The sequence below is a fragment of the Montipora capricornis genome, chromosome 2 (genome assembly GCF_036669925.1).
Source record: "Montipora capricornis isolate CH-2021 chromosome 2, ASM3666992v2, whole genome shotgun sequence".
NCBI lineage: Eukaryota > Metazoa > Cnidaria > Anthozoa > Scleractinia > Acroporidae > Montipora > Montipora capricornis.
The window spans coordinates 66,929,089-66,952,667 of NC_090884.1; the positions used below are offsets into that span (position 1 = coordinate 66,929,089).

At 39.3% G+C, this 23,579-nt stretch overlaps 1 protein-coding gene across 1 annotated transcript in view; it reads left to right on the top strand.

The window, feature by feature from the left end:
• Positions 1-21,006: 21,006 nt before the first annotated feature.
• LOC138037672 (NLR family CARD domain-containing protein 3-like) overlaps positions 21,007-23,579 on the top strand; it is a 40,297-nt gene continuing 37,724 nt past the window's right edge. The window contains exon 1 of the mRNA XM_068883574.1: positions 21,007-21,062. The gene's annotated coding sequence lies outside the window, so the exon portion shown is untranslated. The remainder of the gene's footprint in view (positions 21,063-23,579) is intronic.

Here is a 23,579-nt window from a genome sequence, read left to right on the forward strand (position 1 = left end):
TCACGGGTCAAAATTAATGTTGTTTTCATGTCGTAAATATTTTATTCTCGATCGACCGTCCCGGAAACTTCCTTCTGCTCTTTCTTAAAAACTGTGTATCAATAGTTATTTGCTTTTTCATCAATATTTGTTTTGCATAAAGCAAGCTAACAAAATCTGTACCTTGCTGAGTTCGCATTTGTTAGCGTTAATAGTATTTTCGGTCAGATGCTTCTGTTTTTTCGTTAGGGGTTTATTGATTTGGTCTCCCATCCCAACACTAACCCCGCGGAACAGGGATTAACTTCAGTGAAGTTTAGTATTACAAAGCTGTCAGATGCTCAGAGGGCACACTTGTGGTGAAAAGAAGTTGTGAGGGAACTTGAAAATTAAACATGTCAGCCCAGAAGCCAATGTTTCTCGCTTCCCTTTTATTTGTTATTCTTCAGAGACTGGAATGCTGTATTTCAATACCACACAATTCAGTGCCTTCTGATTTTCTGTAACACGTACCACAGGCAACCCAGTGTATGCTTCACGGAAGCATCTCGTTAACACGAAAACGACGTTGGTAGAACACTGTGTTTTTGAGCAAGGTAGGTTTTTAAGTTCGTTTCTTTTCGGGTTTTTCGGGAACTCAGTCTGTTCATGAGTCTAATATTAGTGAGCTTATTACTGGGTTGCCAAACCCAGTCGGAATCTCGGTTTCATTTCGTGGGTTTTTTTTAAAATTTTTTTTCCTTGTCGGGAAAAGTCTTGCCTGTGACTCCCGTGCTAAGTGGTGTCTTTTGTGCATAGAGTCTTCTGTGCGTATTTTGTTAGGTTTGAGGGGGCTGGGGTAATGCGTAGCTTGCTCTGCACAATTAACCTGTAATGGCGTCCAAAGTCATTGTAACGCGAATGGCGTTTTAGTACATCTTTAAAGAAAATATACCCATATGGAGCTCAAGAATGGAACGTCAAGACAGGCGGTGAAACAAAGATCTGGAATCTTAGAAGCGACGAGTGATGGACTTCGACAGCGTGAATCTTTCGCACGTCGAGCCGAAATCAAAATGAGCTGTACTTCTAATATTTCGCCAAGGTGGTGTTACGTAGAACACTGAAACCAAATGGAAATTTCTCTGGTAACTTACGGGTTCAACAAAGACAGAGAAGGAATCGAACACCGCAAGTAGATCTGTGATCTCTGTTGTGTCTCACAGTGTTTACTGAAGTCGCATCTATTTAAAGTTTGCCTGTTTGTCTGGCAAGTAACATTCATTTTGTACTCAACTCTTCAAAGGTTAAAAAAAATTGGAAATGTGACAGTGAAAAAATATTTGAATGAAAGCTTGTTGTCTCTTTTGTGCTTTATTATTTACGGTCAAGGTTCTTTCGAAAAGGGTTTGATGTGAACTGTCAGAAATTTATGCTTTGTGATTGTGTGTTTCGCTTGCACGCACGCAACTGAAATAGGAAGGGTTCTTGCCTCTTATAGCAAATATGTTGCTTGTTTCAATAAATGTTTCGCTGGAAAATATTTCTATGAAATTTCCAGCTTTTGTAAATTTATGGTATATCATGCAGTGATTCATTTTGAAAATTGTGTTAATGGGTACAGTGTACCCCTCAGGCAGAAATCAATGGGTCACAACTCAAATGCAATGGGTCAAAATTGTAACCAAGACAAGTTGTAGTTTTATTTTTTCAATCATATAATTGATGTTTCTTAAACCACAGACATCTGAATCTTAATCAATAAATACCTATATAAAGAGAAAAGAAAAAAAGTCCTCTACCTATCTATTAATATACATATAGTGTATATTTATAGATATCATAGGTAGAGGATTTTTTGTCTTTTCTCTTGGTATAGGTATTTATTGATTAAAATTCAAATGCCTGTGTTTAAACTTGTAAAGAAATTACAACTGTAAAACAGAACAAATAAAACTGTCATTTAGTGTCTAATCACTGTAATATTCAGGAAGTCAATTTGAGAAGAACTTGCAGTTTAAACAACACAAGAAAAGGACACTAGCTGTCTATTAAAAAAGAATAGTGCTTTTAGAGATCTTTAGAACACTAAATGACTTCAAGAGAAAGCAAACACACGGAAATTTGCATACGTCCTTAAGAGCACGTGCTCAGTAACGTGATACCCGTGACAACAATACAATTGTTCGAACCTTGTTTCGATTATTCCAAGAATCGTGTTTGTCGCTCGCATGAAAAGTTTCTTCTCTGAACAAACAGTGCGGAGATAAAACATACCTTCTTAGTTCATCTAGGCTTTCTTGTGCACTGAAATTTGCATCCTTGGTGGCGTGTTGATATTCAGCTGTCGAACACCTTTGAATGACTTTCCATGGGAGTTTTTGCGCTGTTCGCTTTCGCTTGAAGTCTGAACTCTGACTATTTATTAAGTCGGAAGATTCAAATAAACGTGTATGCGTTGTATGTTTATCATTTCAGGTGTGAACTTTTAGCTTTTGTCTTTACGTATATCATTAAATGCGTGCTTTTTTCACTGTGTTTACGTTAACAAAAATAGTTCGCAGTTATTAATTGTGTAAGGATAATTGTTCTCAAATTCATCACATCCTTTTGATAACTCTCAATTTTTTGGTGCGTCTTATAACCGAGTATTTTCGCGTAATTTTCAGTTTGAGAACTTAGCTTGATTAAACTGCTAAGTTTGGGGTGCGCCTTATAACTGAATGACTACGGTATGCGTACTCAGGACGCGCTCGACGGAAACCAATGGGTATTTAATGAATGTAATGCGTAAAATACGCAAAACGCAGGGCAAAATGAATCACTGTCATGTTGTGTAATTTTCGAGCTTAGCAAACTTGCATACATGTGTTGAAATGTGATACGGGGAGAATTTTTGAATTGTGGTAACGCGTAAGTCACGAAAATAAACAGGTCTGTTGGAAGCGTGCTTGAGTTTCAACAAAATGACCCCCAAAATCGGCAAAAGATTGTGACGCTGATGAATATTAAAGTAGCTGCTATTGACAAAACGATGGAATTACCTGGTGATAAATAACCTTGTCTTGGAGAGTAAATTTTTGATTTTCCAGAAACAATGGTCAACCTCTGAGAGTTGGGCGATTGTAATCTTTTTGTTGAATTCGCTCATTTCTTGTCAAAATTTATAACAATTGAAAGAAAAAGAAAACTAACAAAAACAAAAACCCGGTATCTTGGCATCATTTGACAGAGATGCTTCACTGTTTCGCGAGTAAACATGTCGCGGTAACTTGATCACTGCGTCCGCTGAATTCGATGTGCGATTTACTCGGTGCAGCCAAAAGTACAATTACAACAAAACAATTAAAATCTCCCAAAATGTTTTTCGCTGATGGTAACTTTTTATATTCCTGGTTCAAAATCAATATTGTTTTCATGTCGTAAATTTTGTTACCGATGGCAAAATATTTTATTCTCGATCGACCGTCCTGAAACTTCCTTTTGCTCTTCTTAAAAACTGTGTATCCATATTTATTTACTTTTACATCAATATTTGTTTTGCATAAAGCAAGCTAACAAAATCTGTATCTTGCTTGGTTCGCATTTGGAAGCATTAAAATAGAATTTTCGGTCCCTTGCTTCTTTTACTGAGTGGTATATTTCTTAGGTTGCCCATCCAAATACTAACCCCGCCATGCAGCCCTTGACTTCAGCTTTCATTTTTGTTTACAAAGCTGTCAGATGCTGTCAATGCACGCTTACACTTGAGGTGGGAAGAAGTTGCATGATCAACATGTCAGCCCAGAAGCCAATGTTTCTCGATTCCCTTTTATTTTCTTCAATCTTTCTGGGTTCAGTACTTTGCTAGTAACCACATGTCTTCTCAGGCTATTTAACCAAGACTTCTACCATGGCACTACAATGATAGACAATACCAAAACAATATAGTGCACTCTTAGAGCTACATATTACGCAAGGACAACTTGAATCTCCTGGAAGACAACACACAGCTCAGTTGACATTATGGAATAAATCGCTTTGTTACTTCACTACCACTCGTAAGCAATGCGTGTCAATTTTTTTTAAAGAGGACAGGAATTTCTTCTTTCTGACAAATGATTAATTAATAGGTCGGTAGCCAGGTTTTTAAACCTCAGAAAAGGATCTGTTTCGTCGAACGAACGTGTGAGGACCTGTGAGCCAAAGGTATGACTTCTGGGTGACCCCTAAAATAGCCTTAATGACCCCCCGACTTGAAAAAAATTGCCTGGAACGCTGCACTTACCACAGGCAACCCAGTGTACGCTCACGGAGGGTTTAGTTAAAATATAATTTGGTAGACAAAATTACGATCAGTCAGCTTGTTTGCAAAAGCGGACCAAAAGCGGACTTGTGTATGCAGGGTAAGGTTATTAGTATATTTTTTAGCATATATGTTATAAGTTCCACCCGACTGCCTTTGATGCCTTCAATTACATGGATGTCTTTTGAAGTCCTTCGCCAAGGTTCACCCCTGTTTATTGCTAAATAAAAAGCTTAACTGAAGCGTTTGTCCTTGTTTTAATGGATATGTAATATTTACACTGTACAATGTTTGAAGCTGGGGTCGAGAAGAACCGCAAATCTACATATATTATGCATATTATATTCACAATGTCTTTTGCAGTCCTTTTGGCAAATTTACGAAAGCTTATATTATCAAACATAATTTAATTTGGTACAATGTCACGCTGTATAATGGCATTTTAAAATCCATATGCCAGTATGACCGTTGAAAATATTATTATTTATAAGGATTATTCTCTTTTCTGGCTGACCAGTCCTTTACTTTCAACAATTGTATAAAACCTTATGCTACTGTTATTTATGATTATTTAACTTTTGTTTAAATATTGAACAATATGGCAAAAAGTGTCTCAAATCTGTTATTTAATCTACACTTACAAACACTAAAACACCAGTAGTTCCGAAGTAGAAATTTTTTTGGAGACTGTTGTTGTAAAAACTACTGGCAGATAAGGCCCGTTTGAACATAAAGAGCACCAAGTTAGTAGAGGGGGGAGGAACAGGGGGGTAAAACTCCCTTCTCCCTACTTTCTGAGCCAATTTCTCCTTCCTCCCTGCTTTTTGAGCCAATTTCTCCCTCCTCCCTAAACGTTTATCTCACAGCGCCTTCAAGTATATATACCTGGACAAGTAATAGACGTTAGGGCGAAAAATGAACGAATTATACTTATTTAAGTATGAATGTTACGGTACTTACATTTTAGGTCCAATTGGCTGAGAAATTTCTTAGTTTTGCAAACGTTTGATAACTTGGTTTCATCATTGAGTATTCTTTTAACAGGCTTGTTACTCACGACTCTGTTACGATAGTCTTAGTCAAGTTCCAGATCACTCTAGCCAGGTAGATCCAGGTACATGCTTGACCTTACCGCTGAACGGTTAGCTCAGTTGGTAGAGCGCCAGACTACTGTGCGGTATATATTCAGTCTATTCAAGCGACCAAAATCAAACAATTCCCATTAAAAGTAATCATAAAATCTAGCTGGTGCTGTGATAATTCTGTTAGAACGCGACCGTCCAGGTAAATTGCAACGACTAATTTGTTCTGTGGCATCGTCATCACTATCACGTTCATCATCCAAAACGTCAGCATCACCGCTTACTTCTCTGTTAAGCCTGGTGGATATCAGCTCCTCATACTGTCGCTCATTCAGCCTAATACCATCAAAAATCGATGCCCTTGCTGACATTGAACATGCGGGTAATCACGTTGTAGTGTACGAATTCAAGTCCACAGTCTCGGTTCTTTGCCAGTTGAACTGCAAGCAGTCTTCTTTGTCTTGCGTAAAGCCTTCCGCGGATACGCTAGACGTGCCGGCATGAATGTCTTCGTTTGCGACAACCAGCATATCCTCTTCCTTAGCCTCAGTTCTAACAAACACAGATCCCTTGTCAGGGCCGTAGCCAGAAAAAAATTATGACTGAGGCAATGTCCATGGTTAAATTCTCTACTTAGGGATTCTAGGTGTTTATGATGAGTAGATTTTAAAGACAACACTGGAATCACCCTTTATTTTAAAGAATCACGAAAAAATGACTGAGGCAAGTGCCTCGGTTTGCCTCATACTGGCTACGGCCCTGCTTGTAGAAAATTACTTTCTCCCTTGTAGCTTGCAGGTTGCTGTCCTCTCTTCCGCGAAAGAAAGCCAAGAAGTTAAAATCCACATTCTGAGATGGCTCTGATTCGTACAGTCCGATGGGCAATGTTGAAAATTTATGCTTGGTCGTATCGCTACGAACGGTTGACACACGCACAGCTTCAAGCAACTTTTTCTTGTAGTCGTTCAACTTCACTATATCTTGTGCAGGGAGGGTTACATGATTTGGCTTTGGGATGGACGACATATCCTCAAACTTAATGAAATCTTGTGGTATTTCATAATATGATTCTGGGTGAGTATAAAACAAAAACGGAAGCTTTGTTATTCTCTTCATAACTTCTTCCACAATACTTGGAAAATTAATCGTAAAATCTAGACAACCCACTGCCTCGTTAAGTCCAAGTTCTCGGGCCTTGGCAAAGAGATGTTCGTTTACTTTCGTCGTTAATGCCTTCGAAAGTAGTTTAACCTCAGAGGTTTCAGGAACAGAGAGATCGAAAATGGTCTCTCTCAGTACTTCACCTATCATCTCCAAGGAATCAATGGTTTCCTTTGATGGTGCACCAAAAGATCCATCTAAACACTTGTCTTGGGGAAGCTCAAAGAATTCCCTAATTTCAACGACACATTTGCGGTAAAATTGCCCTGAGTTATCCACAATAGGCAATGCACTAGTAGCTTGTACGTTCTTCTCATCACAATGCAATCCAAAGGCATCATACAACTGACTAAACTGTTTTGTTGCGGAATGAAGAGCCTTTATGCTGGTTATGAGAGAAATAGCATTTGCCATAGTGTCACAGACAAAGAGTGAGTTACCTTCAGCGACGACCGAGCTAGGTTGACCAAATGAGGCCATATTGGCCAAACCATACTTCCTCTGGGCGGCCCCATTTCCAGCAAAAACGTCTACTACTGCCTCTCCAGAATCTCTACGACGATGTAAGACCTTGATCTGTCGGGCCTTTGTATCTGAGAGAAAGATGGAATCTTGTAGGGTAACAAGACCGTGTGGAGACGAGGATTCTCCTCCTTTTAGTACGATAGAGTGTTCCCCGCTAACAAGATCTAGAGCTGAAATTCCGCCTCCTTCTGCGAGATTGGAGTAGAATAGCATACTGTCGACTAAGCATACACTTCCAGGAAAACAAGGTTCTCCTTGAGGAAAAGAAAACCGTCTCACAATACTTGCTTCGATGGCGAAGTCCTTGCATCTTAAGGAAACCTCCGCGATGGCATTCCAGGAAGTACTTGCCAGGTAGACTAGGTCAGGAGCATAAAAGTACATGGCTGTGACACCTTCAATACACATTAGAACGTCGTCGCGTTTCTGATGGCATCTTATGTATACCTTGGCTTTGGCTCTAAGCTCTTTGACGTTTGATTGTGAAGCAAAAGGGACGTCTCGCTCGCGTAAATATTCTTGTAACTCCTCTTTTCTGCTGGGCGTTTTCGGGGTCAACTTGAAAAGATAATCATAGAAAGTCACTTTTCCGACATCTAACTGGCTGATCAATATGATACCATCATTATAGCTGATACACGAAACGCAACTTAGGGACTGCAGAACAGTTTTGACCTGCACAGGGTAATGCAAGCGCAAGCTTTATATGGTTGTCTTATTTGCATACAAAGAACGTAGATGGTGGTCCTCGACATATGCAATGCGGTTGCGTGATGCACCCTTCCTTATTGTCTTCAGAAAGTCGCCATTTCTCGGGGACCAGTGGCGAGACAACATACTCCTGACAAAGAAAGGTTACGTTTATACAACAAACGTTGGCCGTGTAGCACTTATGTTTTAAACAGAGTTAACTGAATAGAGTGTAATGTGTAGTGCTAGATTTTCTATCCCATATAAACCATGTGAGCGTTAGCCCTACTGATGGAAATGGGCCCACACAAGGACAGAGAAAAACTCTGACCAGGGTGGGAATTGAACCCACGACCTTCGGGTTAGATCTCCGCCGCTCTACCGACTGAGCTACACGGCCAACGTTTGTTGTATAAACGTAACCTTTCATTGTACTAGTACATGTTCATTGCCGTGACTTTAACATTTTCAGTTCCCACGGCCTGCTCCCGTCTGACCTTGTAGCTCAGTCGGTAGAGCGGTGGAGATCTAACCCGAAGGTCGTGGGTTCAATCCCCACCCTGGTCAGAGTTTTTCTCTGTCCTTGTGTGGGCCCATTTCCATCAGTAGGGCTAACGCTCACATGGTTCATATGCGATAAAAATCTAGCACTTCACATTACACGCTATTCAGTTAACTCTACTCCTGACAAAACTTGTCGTTGTGGCTTTCTTCTCTACAACAAAGGCATTTCGAATCATTGGGTAATGATTTGCAGCTGTCGCACACGTGCTTGCAAGTAAACAGATCCCATACGTTACTGTTGCTGATGAGCTCTCTCGGTGTCTGCGACCTCATTTGATCTCGTTGCTTAACGGCTTCCAGTGATAGAACTCTTCGCATCTGAGTACCCAACGGTTCCGTTTCTCGAATGACACGAAGAAGGGAAGAGTTGACCCTGCACCCTTCAACTATCAAATACCAATTAGTCAAACTGCACGAAAGGCATTTGACCACATGAATAATGTCTGGCATTGAACGCAGATGTTGCAGTATTAGTTCAACCTGACCAGTGTCGCGTAGTTCGTTACACATTTGCATGGACGTCTTGTAATTAGATCCACAATCAGAGGAGTTGATGTACACCACTACTTTTCTGCATTGCCGTCCTTCCTCTAGACAGTGACTGCAAGGTCTCATAGCTGGATCAATGCTGACGAAACCTCTTCTACAACATTTATCACAAACTTTTTTTTCTTCTCCACATTTCTGACAAAAACTTTTACACTGTTCACCCGTGTCTCGTATACATGAGATGTCGTGCTGAACATGATCCAAACAGCGTTCGTAAATCTGGATTTGTTGAACATGTTCGACGAGTTCTTGATAGGTGTCCTGTCCACTCCTGTTGCCTACGTAGTTCACACCAATCGGAAGGGTTACGTTTGAATCAAGAGTAGTTAGAACTTCGGATTCTACCTCTTTGACTAAAAGATCTTTCAACTTAGCAGGGTCTGGATCTTGATTAGCGGCAATGTAAGCCAAGTCTATTTTAACTGTAGCACCGATTAGTTCATTGATTATCTGGTCCCTTTGACAGCCTGCCTTCAAACCAAAGCCATCGATGCTTCTGACGACGGGGATCGACTTGCTGGTGGCGTTCTCAATCATCGGAATTGCATGTTTCATAGCCATTTTGAGAAATGCTTTTAAAAACTCTGTTATTATCCCCGACCTAGGTGTGTATGATTTCTGCCTATCCCGAGACACGCTGTCGAGGCTTGGGATCGGTATGTTAAACGAATTTATGTCAAACTTTGCCTGCATTCCCTGGTCCTCTCTTTTCTTTCCAATTTTACGGACAGAGCGAAGAAACTCTTTCACATCTTTATTCCAGGCCCAGCGAACCTGCTGACGTTTACCTTGGAGTGCCATACAGTGGATATACCCGATGACATCTTTGAGAAATTCATAACAAATGTGCTCCTTGGGTAGTTCGCCAGAGGAGAGAAGTTCATGCAGATGTTTTACAACTTGATCGCTTTTTTCCAAGCGCATTGTTTAATTCATCTAATGTTAGATTGTCTTCATCCCTCGGCTGAGGAGCAGAAGCAATCTGTATCTATTCGTGGGAAGGCTGAAAATCTATGTTCCCTTCAACGGTCAAAAGGCCAGTTTCTTGAGGACTCTGCACCGATGGCTGCGCCTCGTCAGTATCACTAATCTTCAGCCTTTTTGGAGGCCTGACGGTTTGAGCAGGTACATCCTGGTTAGTCACGTTCACGTCGTTAATGACGAACTCATCATGAATCTGGATTTCATTTCCCTCAAGGAGATTGAAAGACTCGAGACTATATTCTTCGCCAGGCACCACCACAGTCTCCTCGCTAACATAATCTTGATCTTCCTCAGTTACGTGCAATTGGTTTGACGTTTGTTGGTCGTTGCTGGTGTATTTTCTACACTCAGTTTTCTCTTGTGAAACGAGCGCTTCTGTCGCTAAGTGGCACGAGATTGATCGCTGATGGGCCGTGGGAACAGAATGGACAACAGTGCTTTCCATAACTCTGGTAGTTATAACGAATTCTTCGTGGGTAAGCACTTTGTGCAGGCCAATTGACCATTGACCGTTAGTAAAGGATTCCGTGAAACTGTTCGGGTCTTTGACGCCATCACATTGCTGGTAATATATCCGACTGTCAGCTCCGCAGAGTTAATTCCGAGCTGCGTTTTTCGCTCGTTCAGCCCTTCTTTCCATAAACGCTTTTTAAAATAAACTAAGTCGCTGTCATTCAGTGAAAGACGGAGATCAATACTAAAAGATTCGGACGGCTTTGCCTTTCGGGAGAAATAAAAGAGGACGTCGACTTGAACAAGTGGACATTTTTGTAGAACCTTTATCAAGACATCATTTTCAAGATCCATTTTGCCTTGCTTTAATGGCTTCATTAAATCTGGAACGAAACATTTTAAAGCATACTGATTTATGGATTGTTCATGAAATACATCAAAGCTCTAACGCTAAAGTAAAACCGTCACTGATTGCAAGCAGACTAAGTCACGTCCAAAGTTAAAAACTTGCTAAGCACCTGACAGCCTAACTATATTTATCAACAGGCTCTGTAGCAAGCAGGAACTCGACAATTTAACATCATGAATGCGGTAATCATCTCTTTTCGCTAAAATTCAAGTTGCTCTGTGCGCTGTTCGGGCTTACGTCCATATATCTAACAGTCCTAACTATAAATTCGCAAAATTAAATAAGCGCGACTTGAGAATTATGGTTTACCTGTACGAAAAGGTACATACAGCATTGGTCTTAATGACTGAGTAGGTGGTTGTCATCTGAAGAAAACCACTAAATTTGACTACTTAGAGTTTACAAGTCTTCTACTTCTTCTACGAAATACAAATTGTACTAAGATACAATGTCATTCTTGTAGCTCTTGGTCAGTATTATATAGCAAACAATGATAATTAAAATCAAAATCAATTCTTGGTTGTTTTCAGTTATTGACTTCCAAGTCAATTAAACTCTTGTATTTACATTGTAGCGCAAACACGTTTATTTCTTTTCCAGATATTTGTCCCAAAACTGTTTTGCACAATTTGTTTCACTTGACTGACTCTCTTTCTGACATTTACACTTGCTGACGTGTGCTCTTCCGATATCATTTATCGCATTAAGCTTATTAATTGGAAATATTTTTCCACAAGAACACTTAATGCTTCTTTCGTTGATTGCTTGGCAACCCTCATAGGTCTTTGTTACAGTTTCTTTCCAATGTTGTAGCCTTTGCTGTTGTCTCTCACTCCTGTTTACATTCTGTCCACCTTTAAGTCTTTGCCAGAGCAAATCGTCCTCTTTCATTTCCTCTCCTTTTCTTTTTCTTTTCCCCTTATTGCTGCTTTCTTTACCTTCCGTGGGAGTCTTTTGAAGAGTCTCGTTATTTTTTTGGTTGTTCGCGGTTTTATGGCGTAAAAGTGGATGGGCATTACATATTTCCATCACTTTTATTGTTAAGTACACCTTCGGGGATTGTCCTGCTTCTAGAATGTTTTGAAGAGCGATCTCCCATTGACTGGCTGTAATTGACTCCACAAAATTTACAAGTGTTCCGGTTGGTGATTTTTGGCTGTAACCAATGACGACATGGGCGTAGCCAGGATTTTTCAAAGGGGGGGGGGGGGGGGGTCACACTCTGTCAAACAGAGGGTACTCGCGTTTTCGCACCCTGAACATTATAGGTTGTTTGAGTGAAAATCGGCTTACAAAGGGGGGTCACGGGCACCCCAGGACCCCCCCTGGCTACGCCCTTGGACGATATTAACGGAACCAAGTCCCAATTCACTTGGATTTTTCGTTTAATCCTTCTTGAGATTGAAAACGTGTTATGAAGAGTTGCTTTTGAATATCCTCTTTGCTGAACCGAAGGTCCATGGCAAGGGTTTGTGCAGGCTTCAGGCGATCGCTACTTCTAAACACCAGAACGTAAGCCTGAGTTACAAGCCTTTTGGAGAGCAGAAACAACAGTTCTTCTTTTCCATCTAAGACATCTATATCCATGGTACAGATAATCGTATTTTTAAATCCTAAAAGTCGTTAAAAATTGTTTTCCCTGTCAGAAGTTTTCACCTTTCTTCGGTTGCTAGTAAAGATGAGTAAAAGCCAGCTTATAGATCCTTATCGCGCAGCTTGCACTTAGTAGATCTTTAGTAGCATCTCATGACCAGGGCGCAAGTACTACATAATTATAAATTGATAAATTTATGTTAATCAACACTGACTTGTCTAGAGTGCAGACAACCTCGGTACTATAAAGCAACGCTGTTCTGTTCTTATTAATTTTGAACCTTTACACTGGCAACTATGCAGCTATGGGACAGAAATCAGTTTGATAAAAAAGCGATATTACATTACTTAGCCTTCATTGAAGGAGTTAATTGACTTGGAATCAGATCAGGCCAACGTATTCACCGTATTGGCTCTATCATTAAAACGAGCCATAAGCAGAAATTTACCTCAAGCTGTGACGTTTTGTATTAAGACATTAAAATCTATTTTAATAAACAGGAATCACTATAAAAATTAACTATCACTACTACGACTTTGAAGCCGCGCTATTTATTTGTCCGCGCCTACAATGTACTACCGGTCTGTGATAATTGTGTTTGGGATTAGATTATAATATTTGCCATGGGTAAATCCGTCAAGTCTTAAAACGACTTTTAATTTATACTGAAGACAAAAGAACTCGTCACGCTTTTGGAAACCATTTTAGCGCATTTCATAGATACAAAAATACAGTGTTTGTGTAGGAATCCGACCGTAAATAATTGAAAAAAAAAAAGAATTTTGCACACTTGTGATTCGCAAAGTTAAGATGACTTGGCAGAAGAGTCAAAAGAATGTATTCACCAGGTACTCACCAAAGTGTTTAGCCGCGCAAAATATATTTTATGCAAACCACATCAACCCACCCAACCGGACCATAAACTTGCGGAAAAAAATATAAATATGAACAAATGTATGGAAAGAAACTTCACGCCTTACAGCACAACTATATTGTTCAAATTTGGAGAGGACAATCTTTTAGATGCCTTTTGCCTCGTATGTTAACTTTGCGATTCGTAAATTGTTAAAAGTACGTTCAATTCAAAAAATTGTTATTTGTCATCGGATTCCCATACAAACACTGTAATTTGTGACGGTAATGACTACCCGCAGCGCTACCGTCAATTTGTCAAGACCGTCAAGATGAATTCCAAAACCGCGACTGAAGCGTCTTCAATCAACATTTTCAGCCAAACTGCGAAAGGCAAACTGTTTGAGTATTTCAGTAATGAGGTTGAAACTAGCTGAACTTAACCCTACCAAATCCAACATATAAAGCACATTGTTTTCCGCAATTGAATATTCGTAAGTTCCATCGGCGGCAAGATAATGCTCAGTGAATGGCGTATATGTGATTACCGTGGCGTTCGAATTCGTCTAGAATCTTTAAAACAACTAAAATAAATCGAGATTCCAAGAAGACAAAACATAACTGACATTTCTAGGCGCCAGATCAAAAACCTTCAAAGGCCTTTCAAAAGTACCTTGTAAGCCACAGATCCCCAAAGATGTCAAAGGACGTCTCAAAGGTTAATCTTGCGAGAACCAACAAAGAAGCTTAGTAACCATGTATCAGGTGTGATTCCATGCTCTCTCGGTCAAGTCCGCCAAGGGGATCGACATGATCACGGCATTTTTATACATATATTTTCTTTTTTAAATTGAATATTCGATAAAATTATTTCCTCATCCAGGTCCATCCAGTTCAATTCTCCCTACTCCCAACTTTTCTTTTTCTCCCTCCTCCCTACTTTTTCTCCCTATTTCTCCCTCCTCCCAACTTTGTTTGGGCCATTTCTCCCTCCTCCCTATTCTGTTCCTCCCCCCTCTTATTACATGTACGTACATGTAGATCTGTGAAAAAATAGGTTGTGAAAAAGTCTGATTGCCTTCTTTTCTTAACAACTGATAATTAATTTTTCTCTACCTGCAAATGCCAGTATTCATCGATCAAAAAAGAAAAACCTTTAAAACTTTTAAAAGGAAGTACACTTGACAGAACTTCCACTTTCTTAAGTCAGTTTACTTTTCAAGCCCTCTTTGAAAATTGCAAAAAATGATTGAAAATCTTGTCCCTTGTCACTCTGCTTAGTTTCAACTTCCCATTCATTGCACCATGAAAGTCTTCTTTGTTTTTGTTCTTTACAAAAATCTCCTCAATTTCAGCATAGCAGACCCCTCCCATTGCCATTTTCCTTGCTATGCTATGCGAAATGGTTTTCCCAAAATGAAACATGAGCTTCTCAGTATCCAGACGTATTTTTGTTCTTGTTTGCCACTCCTTCTTCTCTTGCCTTGCAGATCTTATTTCAATGCCACTCATTGTCTGTTTGATCTCAGTCTTGAACAGACATTCCTTGAGTGCATAGACATCAGCAAGGGCTTGATGAGCTGTTATAAAAGAAGAAAAAAATGCTTCAAAAGGCTGATCCTAGCAACCAGAACCAGTTGAGTATGCAGTTCTGTGGTGTTATCTTACTTTGTACAAGATTGCCATATTTGTCTTGCATTCATAATGTTGGCAGTTCAGGTCAATGCGCTTGTCCCGGTATGCAAGGCAAGTCCCATGGAAACCTTCAGCTGGGTTGGTTGTTCTTCTGCCCTTCTCTCTGATATGTTCTTCTGGTTTTTCCGCCATTTTCTCTAAAACTTTCTGAAAAGCTTCCAGTTGGGCTGAGCAGGTTAGCAAATGTTTGCAGTGGTACTGTTGACCATCTTGTGATGTCTGTAATAAATTTGGAAACTTATAGATGTAATTATACCTTCCGATAATTAAAGCACCCCCTTCTAATAACCCTTACCACCTTTTGTTTTGGATCTAGAAATATCAATGGGTTCCTTTTCTCTATTATGCCTCCCTCACTGGTTCCAATAAATTATGAATCAGTACACTTTGTTTGAAGATGATAAAACTTTGTTATATTTCTACATTATGAAATGCTTGAAAGGTTAAGATAATGGTGATTAGCAACCAGTTGTTTCTTTTACATTTACATGTGGGTCATGGAACCCTCTAAAAGTTGTTGAGTCCCTCTATCATACATCTTTAAAAAACCCTTTTGTCCTGCCCCAAAGATAAAAAGATTTAAGGGGGAAATTCTTATAAGCTCCCAAGCTCTCTCGTTGTGTACAGAAATATAATCCTGTTAATAAAATAATTATTACATTAGTAGATGGTCAAACGCGGTTTACAGCCTATGCGTGTAATGTTATTTTATCATAATACTGAGTAAAAGAAGTCTTAATTTACAAAACTTCATATAGCTTGTCAGGTATGATTTAAAATATGTACCTTTGGGTGGAACCTGCACCACTCTGAAGTGTGTAAGTCCTGATAATGCTCATGATAATTGAGAATTGCCTCGGAAAAAGCACCCATTGGGTCTTCAGCCATGAGTAGGTCCTCGTATTGGATTAAACTTTGAAGACATTTTTTTTGCGTTGTTAATTAGTGCATCGGTTAGCCTGGCACATTTGGATTTTCCTTTTGCTTTGCACTAAAAAAAGAAAAAAAACAAAACAAAAACAAGGTTGTTATTTTTCTTTCTAATCAACTTGTCTAGCATGCTCGAGTTTCCCTAAGTAGTTTACAGGGCTTCTAAATAAGGGTTCTCTATTAATAGTATTCTGAACAATGGTACCTCATGTTCACTGAGGAAAATAGTAGTAATATAATATCTCTAATATTTGTTGTTAAGGTACGTTGGCTAAAAACCAAACACCGTAAAGGTATAAAAAAAATTGTCTCACCTGGCAAGAGATCATTTTTATCTTTGCCAAGTCCGAGTGAAATGTCTTGATCGTGTGGTTTCCACAGTAGATAACTTCAGCTTCAGGAAATTGTTCTAGGAGGACGTTGGCACATGTTGCGTCGGGGTCGATTGTACACTTCTTCACGTTGAAGTGCTCGTCCTTAAGGCCAGTCAACAGCTCCTCGAAGATATCCCCCTCCGCTCCTCCTGATGTCCCAACCCAGTTGGATCCCAACCCTCTTTTTGACCGATGGGCGAACGCGACAATTTTCCCCGACTTCACATCATGTATAGTACCCGACGCGTTATTTGCGTGGTACCCTCGTGTAAGATAAAAACCCTCGTACATAATTTCCAGGGATTTTTTGTCACCCCGCCAAGCAATTTCTCTCTTAATTTCGTCGCAAGACCATTGTGCGAGATCCTTTACGTGCGGGTGAACCCACGTCACGACACGAATCCACTGGCTCTTGGAGAGATGACTTACACCAAGAGTTCCAAGTACATGTTCGTAGTCTTTGAAATATTCACCTTTTAGCAAGAATGATAGCAGAAGATAATTTGGGAGCCAGGCTTTTGGTCGAAACCTTGACTCAATGGTGGGGCAGTCCGACTTATGTTTACTTTTTTCGAAGCATTTCATGCATGTTAGTTCAACTTCCACGATTCCTGGTTTTACTTGCGTTTTTGTCGTCATGCGAAGTTGCCCGCTTACATTACACTTCTCGCAAATTTGTGACTCAAATGCCATCACCAAAAAATCGATATCGCTAACAACAAGTTCTGAGTCTACAACCATCATCGTGCGAGACGTTGCCTTCCTCAAATCATGGCTGTATCTAGTCAATATTTCTTGTACCTGCTTTGTAAGAACTTCTCGTCGATCGGTCATACTTTCATCGAGGTCACTCATACCGATGCTGACAGGTAGGTTGGCCAGTTGCTGATTGATATATCTGCGGCGAAAGCCACAATTTCGTCCGCTGTTCCGATGTCCACATAGTTCTCTGTTTCGCTTTGCGTTACGTGTGATTTTTTTTCCGCTGTTTCGGTCTGCGTAGCAGTGTCGGCAGTGGAAAGCGTCGAAAACAAATTTTCCCGATTAGCCCACCATTTTGTCAGTGCTGAAGAAGCCAATACTGCCTTTTTCTGGTGCCTGGGCATACTTTAAACCCGCTTGGCCCATAGCTTAGTCCAGAAACCTCAAGGAAACGAAACGTTTTTGCAACAGACAAAGTTTTTTCACAATTTTATTTTGTTTACAAGATTTATATTTCCCGCCATTTTGGCGGCAGTCCGACCGGCGACCCTCATTGTGTGGATTACCGCTGGAGTTTATGTTTGCAGTCGGCAATGTATGCGTCCTTAGCAACAGGTTTGTAGTTAAGAGTCTCCCCCCTTAAGGTTGACCATTTGTTTATGCAAAGTCAAAATTTAGTCTCCAAGACGCGTACGACGTTATTTATCACCAGGTAATTCCATCATTTTGGAAATAGCAGCTACTTTATTATTCATCGGCGTCACAATTTTTCACTGATTTTGGGGCTCATTTTGTTGAAACTCAAGCACGCTTCCTACAGGCCTGTGAACCCTTCCTGCTTACAGAGCAATACTAAAAAACTTCTCCCATATCACATTTCAACCTTAAGCTCGAAAATTCAATACACAACATGATATTATAATTCACAAATGCAGAAAATACCACAGAATCCTTTTCCAGGGAAAATTTATTGAAACAAACAACATATTTGCTCTTAGAGGCGAAAACCTCTTCCTATTTCATTGGGTGCGTAAAGACAAGAAACTCAATCGTGTCAAATACGCGCAATATTACAACAAACAAAATTTCAGGATCAAACGGTTTCCATGAACAACCTTTTCCTTGGATAATGAAGCACAAAATAGACGACAAGCTTTCTTTCAAATAATTCTTGGCTGTCACATTTCCAATTACTTACAATTTTTTACTGAAGACTGTGCAGAGTTGATCACAGATCCACGTAAGGTGTTCGATTCGTTCTCTGTCTTTTTTGAACCCATAAGTTACCAGAGAATTTTCCATTTGGTTTCAGTGTTCTACATAACAGCACACTTGGTAAAATATTTGAAAAACAGCTCACTTTGATTTCGGCTCGACGGGCGATAGATTGTTGTCGAAGTCCATTACTCGTCGCTTTGAAGATTCCAGGAGTTTGTTTTTCGCCGCCTGCCTAGTATATACAACTGACTTTCTATTATTGAGCTCCATAAGGGTATATTTTGTTTAAGGATCCACTGAAACGCCATTCGCGTCACATGACTTTCGACCCCATTGGAGGCTAAGTTAATGATTCTACTGTGTCCACCAGAGAAATATATTCATTTCCACTACCCTCTCGATCCTAAGAAAACACGCGCAGAAGGCTCTATGCACAAAGGCACCACTTAGCAGGGGAGTGACAGGCAAGACTTTTACCGACACGGAAACCCCCCCCCCCCCCCCCCCCCCCTCAAAAAAAAAAAATTAAAATAAAACGAACAAACCCTACCCACTTTCCGACTGGGATTGCCATCCTGGCAACCCAGTAAAAATAACAAAAAAACCCACCAAATGAAACCGAGATTCCGACTGGGTTTGGCAACCCAGTAACAAGACGCTCTACAAAAAGCGTACAGTGGGTTGCCTGTGGAACGTGTGTTCACAAAAACAGAAGGAACTGAATTGGGTGGTATTGAAATGCAGGGTTCCAGTTAATTTTTCAAGTGGGGGGTCATTAAGACCATTTGAGGGTCACCCACATGTCGCACCAGCAGAGGCCCTTTGGCTCACACATTCACACCTTTAATTATTTTGTAATATCCTGTCCTATTTTGAGGTCTTTTAGTTTTTTAAGCTTTGGAAATAAATTCAGTTTAAAGATAAACACGCTCTTGAGTAAAGGTGCACCTGATCACCTTGTGTCAACTGAATGAACTACGGGAAAGAATATTAATCGTTCGTTGTCTTCAGAGTAAAACAACATACTTTTTAGCCAAGAAACTTCCGTCTTTGGTTTTTTAAATTTTGTTTTAATATTCCTAAAATAATCCTAACTTGAAAATGTGACGTAAGCTACATTTATTGTCTCACTGTTTTGTCAGTGTGTTTATGAAGATTAGTTGTCCTGAATTTGTTTCTTTCTCAGTCATAACTATTAGTATCAAACATCCTGTCAACATGCTTGATCAAACATAAGGCTCACAGGGTTGAGGGTAAGGTATCTATGGTGATGAATCAATTTTAATCACAATGCGCATGTGTACTTGCAACATGTTGGTTGAGACTGGCCAAACGAAAAATTCACACATCCAACACGAGAACAAAAGAAATGTTGGAAGATTTTGAATCCAATGTTTGATGCTGTATAAAACTAGTTCCAACATTATCTAACATGTTCAATGGTCATCAAACATAATGGCCAAACGCTAAAACGTTAGCTCACCCAAATGTTTGTCATTTATCGTTGGGCAGGGCCTTTAAACTTCATTGATTTGCGACATACATAAATCAATACCAATTATCCTGTTTCCAACAGGACCAAGAAGATATGAGGTAAGAGAGCGAATCCCTGTGCCCCCATAACAATTATTTGATATTCAGTGATTCTGAGCTGTTCCAGAGCAACGCCCCGCACCGCACCGCACCGCACCGCACCACCATAGCTAAAACTGTCGTCCAAAAAAATGGTATTGGAACAGCAAGTTTGTTCATGGAGTTCCTCAGTGAATAATTAGTAACATCAGATCGATTGATAAATACGTGTACATCCCTTCGATACTCGGGTGTACGACCATTGAAGGCTTGAAAGACCATATTGGTTTTCTGCTGCCTACCCAACTAATTCCTAAACGGCTCAAGGAGATAGTAAGAAACAGCAGAAAAACGATCATTAGTAGAAATTTGATTTTTCTTCTGATCAACAATAACAAATTTGGTTTTTGCTCATGGTCAGAGCGATCTTCTAATGGCAAATTGGGTGCTTCGTTTTCGAGTTGGGATTCCACATCGTTTTTCAGCGACTTAAGGCGCTTGTTTCGATTTCGACCTTTTGCGTGCTTCGTGCTATGTTCTTCGTTTTCGAGTGCTTGGTTTTCGATACTTCCCCTGCCGCAAAGCTTTGAGAGCAGAATAAATAAGCGTGCTGGTTTAGTTAGAGGTGCATGTCTACTGGCAGTAAGGATCATGTCTAAATCGTCGGGTACTCTTAAAGCCGGAGACATTTTTCTTTTATCTTTACCAGGCGTAATTTCATTTTCCGTTTATTTGTGATAATGCTGGAGTCAAAACAACGTGATATCACAGAGCTGATAATAGAATGATTTCCGCTATATATTCAAAACTGCAACTGAACAAATCACTTTCGGGGCCTTTGCCAAGTAAACACGATTCTTCCAAACTGCTGTTTTCATGTTCTGCTGTAATCTCTGTATTGTTTAAACTAAGTCTTTTAGATTATTTGCAAAAGGTAAGTTAAGTGCTCCAAAGGAGCAATCAATTCTATCCGAACATCGCTACTTTGAAACAAAGCATTTATGGTCACATTGTTAATCGAGATCAGGTTGGCTCAAAAGATGCTCTTCTGTTTGCTAAGCTTATCAAAAAATATTCGTGTCACTATATCACTATATCTTAGAACTCGATTTAAAGATAAAAAATGCTTGCGCTTTGGTTTTGACACCATTACAGCTTGTTATATATATATATATATATATATCTATATATATATATATATATACCAAGTTTATAGTGTGTAACAAGCTGTAATGGTATATATATATATATATATATTTTAAGTTTAATTCATGCTAAATGTTTTAGATCAGTTTCACACTGTGACAAAGGAACGGAAACTAAAGTGTATGTTTCTAGACAAGTACATCGAGGCAAAGAAAGCAATGCTTTTTTCCCCCTTTTTTTCAAATCAGACTGCAGATTTCGTTCTTTGGTCGCGCTCTAATTACTATGCTGTGTCTTTCTGAGTGACTCAGGAAAAAAGGTCAGTAATTTTCAAGTTCGTCCTAATGATTGTAGTTGCTTTAATACTTCAAGAGTATTGAAACTAGTGCTGTGTGCTTGACTATACCGGTTCGCCAACGGCTGTGATTAAAATTCAGGACGAATAAAAAATATCCTAGGCCTGCACTTAACAGACTTGCGAATTATCACAAATCACAATGCTGACAAGCACAAAAGCAGAAGAAATGGTTAATAAATATGAAGTTTGCTACTATCTGAATGTTTTGGTGTTAAAGTAAAGGGATATATTGTCACGCAAATGATGTAATTTCATGACACTCAAAAAGCGTGAGTTTCAAGTAAAGAAGACCCTCCGTGAGGGTACACTGGGTTGCCTGTGGTACGTGCACCGTTCCAGAAAATTTTTTTCAAGTTGGGGGTCATTAAGACCATTTATAGGTCCTCACACGTTCGTACGACGGAACAGATCCTTTTCTGAAGTTAAAAACCTGGCTACCGGCCTATTAATTAATCATTTATCAGAAAGAAGTAATCCCTGTCCTCTTTAGAAAAAACAGACACGCATTGCTTATGTGTGGTAGTGAAGTAACACAGCGATTTATTCCATATAAAATGTCCACTGAGCTGTGTGTTGTCTTCCAGGAGATTCAAGTTGTCCTTGCGTAGTATGTAGCTCTAACAATGCACGATATTGTTTTGGTATTGTCTATCATTGTAGTGTCATGGTAGAAGTCTTGGGTAAATAGCCTGAGAAGACATGTGGTTACTAGCAAAGTACTGAACCCAGAATCGAAAGATTGAAGAAAATAAATGGGAAGTGAGAAACATTGGCTTCTGGGCTGACATGTTGATAATTTTCAAGCTCTCTCACAACTTCTTTCACCACAAGTTTAAGCGTGCCCTCTGAGCATCTGACAGCTTTGTAATACTAAAATTTACTAAAGTTAAGCGCTGTTTAGTATCTGGAGGGGTGACCTCAAACATATACCCCTCCGTAAAATAGAAGCATTGGACCGAAAAAAATGTTAACGGTAACAAATGCGAACTCAGCAAGGTACAGATTTTGTTAGCTTGCTTTATGCAAAAACAAATATTGATGCAAAAGTAAATTGATACACAGTTTTTAGAAAGAGCAGAAGGAATTTTTCTTTTTGTTTTTGTTTTTAAATTTATTTATTTATTTATTTATTCCACACACACACAAAACAAACAACTTACTTACAGGATAGACACGTTTACATATTTACAGTAAAACAGTATACATTGCTTCCCATACTGAAAAGGAAATCAAAGCATTAAAGTTTACGGGCTGTCGGTTGCAAGGCTGTTGTGAAAAGGCGATGAAGGATTTTTTGGTTTAGGGACTTATCGAAGTAAAAGAAGCAAGAAAAAAGAACGGTTTTCTAAATTAAAGTTTTCAGTAGTTCCCACTTCGTTTGTAAGGTGCCCGCACCCTTTTGTTCAAATAGATAGGTCGACTTAAGACATCTGAAAAAGCCTTCTACCTTTGGTAGCGTTTTATTGTTTTTACAAATCCAGATATAATGTCTTGCTAACAGGAGGCAAAAACAACATACTTTTTAGCCAAGAAACTTCCGTCTTTGATTTTTTAAATTTTGTTTTAATATTTAACTGAATATTTACATTTCATCCGTCGGGTCAGGAAGCCGTCTTTGTTGGGTTCCTGAGAAATGTATCTATTGTGACTTCAGGGTGAACTATTTACTCAATCGCTAGGTTGAGCGGACATGTAATTGAAAATCTGAACATCTGGGTTTACCTCGGTGCAAAAACCTGTGAAAATATTTCTTTGTTTTGTTAGCTTGTGGTAGGGTTACGTTATTGTTTGATGTTTTTTTGGCTCTTTTGCTTTCCTTTGTGTTACGTCATCTGCGAGTTTCACAGGTTTTTACACCGACGTGGAACCGAACATCTATGAGATACAAAAACACTAATATAGTTAGTTATAGCTTCTCGGAAGTGAGAAAATCAACTAAAGTGCATTAATTAATTAAGTGAGACTAGAATGGAAGTATGCGCTACTTCAGAGTCATTTTGACAGGTAGTCATCAAATGACGTAACCAATGAGAATGTCTAAAATGGGGGAGTGCATAAATTAGAAAACAATGCGGTAAGTTTGAAAAGCCGGTCACGCCTCAACTATAATTCAATGGTAGCGCTATTGTTTTTCAATCAAAAGCGATAATCCTTTCTTTGAGTCTTTAAGATTGGAATACTGATTTTCGATTTTATTTGCATAACTTTCGATTAGTTTATCAATGAAGCATAGCATACGCTAACAAACGTTTACTGAATTAACAGAAAACGCTTGAAAAAAAGTTGTTCTAAAACTTATTTAGAATCATTAGTGATTGTTTTCAAACGAGACGGGAGTATTTAAGATTTTGAATTTTGAATTTAGTTCAAGGTTTTCTTGATTAGGATTTTGAGAATGGCTTAAGACCGTTGTATTGTGAAATGGGAATATTACGTTCCCTAAGGGTGATTTTAGTTGGTTTCATATCGTATTTCAAA